Source organism: Halyomorpha halys, unplaced genomic scaffold (genome assembly GCF_000696795.3).
Source record: "Halyomorpha halys isolate HHAL.00 unplaced genomic scaffold, Hhal_1.1 Scaffold310.1, whole genome shotgun sequence".
In the NCBI taxonomy this organism is placed as follows: domain Eukaryota; kingdom Metazoa; phylum Arthropoda; class Insecta; order Hemiptera; family Pentatomidae; genus Halyomorpha; species Halyomorpha halys.
Genome location: NW_027106339.1, coordinates 20517 through 28451, shown reverse-complemented (window position 1 = coordinate 28451; position 7935 = coordinate 20517).

The window sequence follows — 7935 nt, the reverse complement described above, 5'->3', positions numbered from 1 at the left end:
TAAGAAGGAAGAAAGTGTTATCATTCACTAAATCAAGTTAATACCTTAAGATTCTTCCAGTCAAAGGATTATTAAATTTGTAATATAAATCTTAATACCTAACTCTCTCTGTCAACAACTCTAGAAAGTATAAATATAGGATTACAGAACAGAATAAAGCAGTCTATTATCAGAAACCGTGAGTGTATTTTCTCGTTCCTTTATATATATATATCATACGAGCACTTGGACTGAAAGGCTTGAAGAAAAAAACAGAAAACAAAATTAAACCGCACGCTTACTAGAAAGATACTACTTTATTATCTCTGTGATGCTCCTTATAGACCTTTGTATCCGATAAAATCTTTGTATGCCAAAAAAAAACTTTTACATAGATGAGAAAACTCCAGATCCTATTGATTATTCATTATGGGGAACTTAAGTTGTTCTATGAGGACCGTCCTTCATTTTTTTGGTTCTTTAATACTCTCTATTGTTACTATACAATGCTCTCTAATTGTAATCACCCTGAATGGCACCTCATACCTTTGCGGCTCTTTACCCTTGTTAGAGGGTAAGGTAAACCACTGTCCCTATACCAATTTCCCCCACAATGTCACGTACACCCTCGTTATGTAGCGCCACGCATTTGGCTTTTTCCTTTTCGATTTTCTTTCTCACCATGTCCCACGTTTTTCTCAGTGCCATCCCGTTACCGACGATCGCCTCTCCGTCAATCACCGTGTTTCAATAATCGCGTTTGCGCCTTCAAAATCCGAACAGAATTTCGAATGGAGCGAATCCCGTTACCGTATGCACGGAGTGGTTATAGGCTGGTATAGCTCTTATCATAGCCTCGTCTGGTTCCAGGCCCTTATCTACCTGGTACACACGCAAGTGATCGCTTAACGTACCGTGGAGCCTCTCTATACCCCCCCCCCTGCTCTTAGGGTGTCCTGGGATGTTTAGATGCCACCTTACCTCCAAAGCCTTCATTTCTTCTCTTACGTTGGCGTTATCGAACTCCCGTCCCGCATCAAACGATATCCTTTCCGGTACTCCATAGAACTGGAACCATAAACGCAGCGCTCCCAATACCGCCTCGGCCGATCTTTCTCGAATCTGATGTGCCATGGCCTCTTTACTAAAGAGGTCAATCACTGTAACCCACTTGTAGCCCCTCCAGGTGAAAGTGTCGATTTGTAATTCTACTAACGGTGTGTTTGCCGTCGGTGTCTCCTCTTGTGTCGCCTTGAGTAAGTGTTGGTCGTTTTTGGTGCTGAGGCACACCTCACAGTTCCCGATTATCTCCTGAATCGTTTACCGCATATTCCACCATAAATTTTTCCGTTGCAGGGCTTGGTAGGTCTCATTCAAGCCTCGGTGATTGGTCTCCCCCTGGTGGTATGCCAAGGTGACCTCCCTCTGTTGATCTTTGTCCTGACCGGTTTCAACCATTATTAGGCAACGAACGAAGTTTCGATCCATTCCGATTTTCTCCAATCTCCAGAGGCGTTTTATCTTCTCCCAAACCACTCCATTCCCTACGTATAGATGGTGTGTTCGCCTCGGTTTGGATGCATATTTCAGCGCTCGGCAGATCTCATCATTCCTGACACCCGGTGCCGACCAAATAGTGGTGATCGAAGTCCCCGTATTTATCGAAGTCCATCTTCATGGATCCGGAAGTTCTTGTCTTCCAAATTATTTGGTGTGATTTATCGTTGACTACCTCCACTAGCTCTTCCATCTACGTTGGTATTCCCTGAGTGGAGCTTTTGTTCTCGGACCATGGCTCATGATCGTTACCCGTCGTGCTTTGCGTTCCTTCTTTCCCTGGTGTCCATTCTCGCAAAAACTGTCTCGCCTCTCCTGACGTCTGTGGTTGTTCCTCGTCTATTAAATTTACGGTGGTCGCGCGGGATAGCCAATCAGCGACTACATTTTATTTCCCTGGTTTGTACTGGATTACGATGCTGTACTGGTTGAGCAGTTCCTTCCACCTGGTGACCCTAGCTGAGGACTCTTTAAGCTTCCCAACCCATTGAAGCGGTCTATGATCTGTATGTACCCCGAATTTTCTCCCGAAAACATAGGGGCGAAAATGTACTACCGCCCACACAATACCTAACAGTTCACGCTCAAGTGCGCTGTACCTTGTCTCTGCATCTGTAAACCACCTGATAGCGTAAGTCACGGGTCGCACTCCACCTTCGCAATCCTGCGACAGTACCACCCCCAACGTGTACTCACTTGCGTCTGTGGTGATTGTAAATGTACGTTCAAAGTCCAGGAATGCCAACACCGGTTCCTTCTGAAGCGCCTGCTTGCATTTTCTAATGTTTTTCACCATATCAGGCGTCAGTTGCACACTATTTCCCTTTTTCAGAAGATTGTTGATGGGTACCAGATACCTGGCCATCGCCAGTACGAATCGTCTATAGTAATTCAGAGCGGCCAACAATCTCCTGATTCCCTTAACATCCGTTGGAATCGCCATTTTCCTCATCGCTTCTACCTTATTTGCATCTGGCCTGACTCCCTGTTCCAATATTGTGTGTCCTCAAAATTTTTATGATTTCTACCCAATATTGATTTTTCGCACGATAACTTTAACCCAAATTTCCGGACCGGTTCTAACCCCTTGCGCAAGTGGGACACATGTTCTTCCTCTGTGTTGCTAAAAACGAGCAGGTCGTCCATGAATACCTGGCACTTGGACTCGTCGATTCCCTGTAAGAATACGTCCATCAATCGTTGGAACGTAATGTTAAACCTTTCTTGTGCTGATCCTCCGGGTGCATCTTGATTTGGTGGTAGGCGGCCTTCAGATCTAATGTACTAAAGATCGTTGCCCCACCCAGTCTATTTAAGATATCTTCTAGTCGCGGTATCGGGTATCTCTCGTCTACCGTGTTAAAGCCCCCGGTAATCAATTACTAACCTAACCGCTGATCTCTCCTTTGATTGAAGACCTCTAATGTGCGGTCGCCCCTAGCACCCACCTCAACTCTCTTGCCTTGATCTCCTTCCCTCACTTACTCGGCGCCATCTACTGCTTGGCGGTTTATTTCTCCGTCCTCCGCTTCCTTCCCCCTCTGTTCCTGAGGTTTCTGATGCTTCTGAGGTTTCAAGAGAGGAGTCACTAGATCTACAGTCCTCTCGTCTTTTTCGCCGTATCCGCTGGAAATTTATTTTTTATCGGTTCCCCTGGTCCCGTCTCTGCCCTTCTGTACATATAATGGTACTGTCGTGCTATGTGACCTTCATTGCCGCACTCAAAGCACTTAGTGCGGGAGCTTTGGGCCACCAGGTGCCCTACTTTTTCGCACCCATGGCACTTCCTGTCTGCTTTCCCTCCTCCGTTGCGTATTCTGCCCTGGTTCGGCCGCTTTTCTCTACCCATGCCTCTGTCTTTACCACTATCTCTGGGTTATCTTCTTTTCTATGGTGTTGATGGATTCCTTGTGCAGTGGTACGGTACTCTGTTCCATCCTCCATCATCAACATCCATCCTTGCATCCTCCTCTCTTGCGCTCGCGTCGATCATATCTTAAGCACATTCCACGAAAGTGCAATCCCGTGGTAAACCTTCCCTTTTATTCGTCTCCTTAGCTAGTTGCACCTTCATGATGGAGTCGATAAAATTCATCTTCCAACTGACAACATCCGCTCCAAGAGTCTCTCTCATCTTTTCTGTGGACAGATGAAACTGTCCCAACAGCGTGGCTTCGTACTGTCCGTCAGACTGCCCGTGCTTTCTCCTCTCCCACAGCATGTAGAAAATGTCTTCCTCTGGGGACCATCTGCCTCCTCCGTAGGCCTTCTTTAATCTTTCCTTCACTATTGGCCATGCTGTTTCCTCGTCTGCCTGAATGTGCTTCAAAACGCTTGATCCGGCATATGAGTGCTGCCTTGAGGGAAATCGCGTCATTCTTTTCCAGCAACTCCTCTGAGTCCAACCTCTCCATGATGCGATCTCTACCATTAATAAAGTGATTTAAATCACCGATTTCGCCTGAGAACCGCTCCAAGTCTGAGATAGCTTTTCTAATATCCTGAGAGCTTACTGTTCTAACTTTCATTTTAGCCAACATATTGGCGTGAGCAGCCGCGAGAGTGGTCTTTGGTAAGGGGGGGGGATAGCGCTGGAACCGCCGCCGGGACAGCCGGGTTCGCAGGAACTCCAGGAGCCGGTTGCGCCACCGGGATCTGTAGAACTGGCTACCTCAATGTGGGCTGTGGTTGTGATTGACCATCACCATTAACCATCTTGGTCAGTAAAAAAAAGTCAATTTAGGCGATGTAAAAGATCAACGAGCTGAAAGAAAAAAAAATCACGGATGAGTGAACAGTTAAAAAAAATATATGTTCAACTGCTGAAGTTTTTATTAAAAAGATTTTAATATAAAAAAAATTAAGATTTAGAAGAAGAGACAAAAAATCTTCATTCAGTGGAAATATTCAATCAGTATCCGGGTCTCGGCAACACTTACGGGCACTTGGACTGAAAGGCTTGAAGAAAAAGGAAAAGTGGGAACAGAATTAAACCGGACGCTTGCTAGAAAGATACTACTTTATTATCTCTATGATGCTTCTTATAGACATTATTGAGGTTTATTTACATGGGGAGTTAGGATTAGAGATGTATACAGGCCTTGACCAACCATAACTATAATCTAGCTGTTACTTCGATGTCAGCTGAGGAGATAAGATGACCGCATGCATATAATGAAATGTACTGAATCTAATAAAGATTGTATGTATGTTACAGCAGTTCACATCTTATTCCTTCTTCTCTTATTTGATATTTGGCTTTCGCCGATACTTAACTGGTGCCGAAACCCGGGAACTTTAGATATCGGATTAATTTTCAGTGTAAAAGAAAATTTTTTTTTCATTGTTCTCTTTGAATTATGACTAGTAATGGATTGGTGAGAAAAGCAGTTCTGTACCTAGAGAATATAAACCGAAACAACTAATCTCAAGCTGCAGTCAACCAAACTCAAGCTGCAGTCAACCAAGCTTTAGCAGCTGCCAACCCACCTCCGCAGGTGATTCAACCATTACCAGAAGTCTCTTTAGCGCAATTTCATGCCACGACGCTAGTATGCATCAAGGTACGTACGGCAACTGCCCAGGACCTGAAAAAGGCGGTATCGGACCTAGAAAAATTTACTGGAGAGACCGGGGAACTAAATCATATTTTAAAAGGGGGCGATCGCCTGATGGGGCGAATAGAAGCGAAGATCTCGGAGGATCTATTGGACAACGAGGATGCAAAAACACTGAAAGCAGCGGTAGTCTGCCGTGTAAAAAGAAGTATCCTTAATCAGATCCAGGAAGGCCATCAAAGAAAGATTAAAGTAAAGAAGGTATTCGGAGGAGGACGGTGGACCCCAGAGGAGGATATATTCATGATGTTCAGAGAAACAAAAAAAACGAAACAGTCTAATAGGCAGTATGCAACAGAACTCCTGGCACGCTATAACAGAATTGAAGACAAATTCAGCGAGATGTTCGAGACGAAGTACAGGGTCGAGTGCAATTCCTATCCACGGTACTGAAGATTCAGTTGGCAAAAGAACTGGGGAAGAAAGATGGAATGCCGAGAGACTGCTCGTTTGTGGAATGTGCTCAAGATCTCATTGATACAAGCGCTAGAGAGGTGTTGGCCCAAATGGAAGTAGAGGAGCCAGGGTGGACTCGCATGGAATATTATCGGCCAAGAAAAATGCCAAACACTTGGAGAAGAAGAGAACAAATAGATGGTAGAAGAGAGAGAAATAGTAACACGGAAAATAGAAGGAGCCAAGTTAAACCCAGAAACAATGTTCGGCGGGAGGACCGCAAGTGCCATGGGTGTGGTAAGACTGGATACCTGGTAGCACAATGTCCCCACACCCATTGTTTTGAATGTGGGACAGAGGGACATATAGCTCGACAGTATCCCTATATGTATCGACGGAGGGAGCAAAATGTGCCTGAACCAATGGAGGTCAATGCTCAGAGATTACGGAGAAGGGTAATCTCTCGAAGGACGAACGGATCCATGAGTGAATCCACGGAGATGTCCGAGACCTCAGGAACGGAAACTGAAGCAGGGGACTATGAGCGAGAGGATAGCCAGCAAGGCAAAGTGAGGACTTGGAGACGAAAAGGAGAAGCAGCTAGAACACGAGGAGAGTTCTGAGGAGCGTACCCACAGAAGGGCTGCCACACGTTGGAGATCAACCAAATGAGAGGAGAACATGGCGGTTTGCCTATACTAGAGATTGCAGGAGTGAGGTGTCTTGTAGACACTGGTAGTTCCAGTACTATTACGAGCCGAGTGGCTGTGAAGCAGTTGTGTAGTGGAGAGAGAGCACACCGGATTCAAGTATGTCAGTGTAGGTTAATCACATTAGGTGGCCCTTGTAAGGTAGAGAGGGCGGCGGAAATAGGATTGGACCATTGGGGATTTAGTAAGGGCATCTTGAAAGTCCATATTGTAAAGTATGAACCAAGACAACCAACCTCAAGCTGCAGTCAACCAAATTCAAGCTGCCACCAACCCACCTCCGCAGGTGATTCAACCATTACCACAAGTCTCTTTAGCACAATTCAATGCCCCGACTCTAGAACGGATCAAGGTCCGTACGGCAACTGCCCAGACCTGTAAAAGGCGGTATCGGACCTAGAAAAATTCACCGGAGAGACGGGGGACTTAAATAATTTTTTTAAATGGGGCGATCGCCTGATGCGGTGAATAGAAGTGAAGATGTCGGAGGATCTATTGGACAACGAGGATGCAAAAGCACTGAAAGCTGCGGTAGTCTGCCGTGTAAAAAGAAGTATTCTTAATCAGATTCAGGTAGATAAAGAGACCTCCTGCAAGGTCATCAAAGAGAGATTAAAGAAGGCCTTCTGAGGACGGTGGACCCCAGAAGAGGATATATACATGATATGATAAAAAAACGAGACAGTCTAAGGCCAGTATGCTGCAGAACTCCTGGCAAGCTATAACAGAATTCGAGACAAATTCAGCGAGATGTTTGAGACAATCCAAGTACAGGGTCGAATGCAATTCCTATCCACGGAACTGAAAATCTCATAGAAGCGAGAGCTAGACAGGTAGAGGCCCGAATGGAAGTAGAAGAAAGAGAGCTATGGACCAAGAAAATAGAAGAAGCATAGTTAAACCCAGAAACAATAGTCGGCGGGAGGACCGCAAATGTCACGGATGTGGTAAAATTGGACATTTAGTGGCGCATTGCGCGCGCACGAGGTGCTTTGAATGTGGCACTGAGGGGCACATAGCCAAACAGTGCCCATATCTGTACCGAAGAAGAGATGTGGACCGGAGCGAACCACTGGAGATCATCGCCCAACAGATACTGAGAAGCCACCGTAGGTTCAGTAGATCTTCAGATGAATCTACGCAACCATCAGGAGCATCACAGACCGAAAAAGAAGTCGAAGAGCCAAGGAACCGAGGTTGTCTAGAGGAGAAGGTAGAAACAAGAGGATGGAAGCGAGGGAACGGAGGAGAATGGAGACGAGGGACTGAAGAGAGGAAGACGCGAGAAATCTGAAGGGGTTGTCAGCGGAGAGGCGACCGCACACAGCTGAATTATAATGTCACATAAAAGAGCGGCGGTCTGCCTATAATAGAGATAGCTGGAGTGAGGTGCCTGGTGGTTACCGGTAGTTCCAAGACCATCATGTGCCGAGAAGCCTTGCAAAAGCTGTGTGATGGAGATAGGATACCCAAGATTCAGAAATGTCATTGTAAATTAATCACCCTGGGTGGCCCTTGTGTCTACCACACCATAGGGAGGTAGAGATATGTTTGACCCGTTGGGGATTTAGTAGATAGGACTTGCCAGTACATATTGTAGGGAGTATGCCGAGGGAATACAAAGTGATTGTGGGGTGTGACCTGCTAGGGAAGGTGGGTGTTTGGGTTAAGAATAT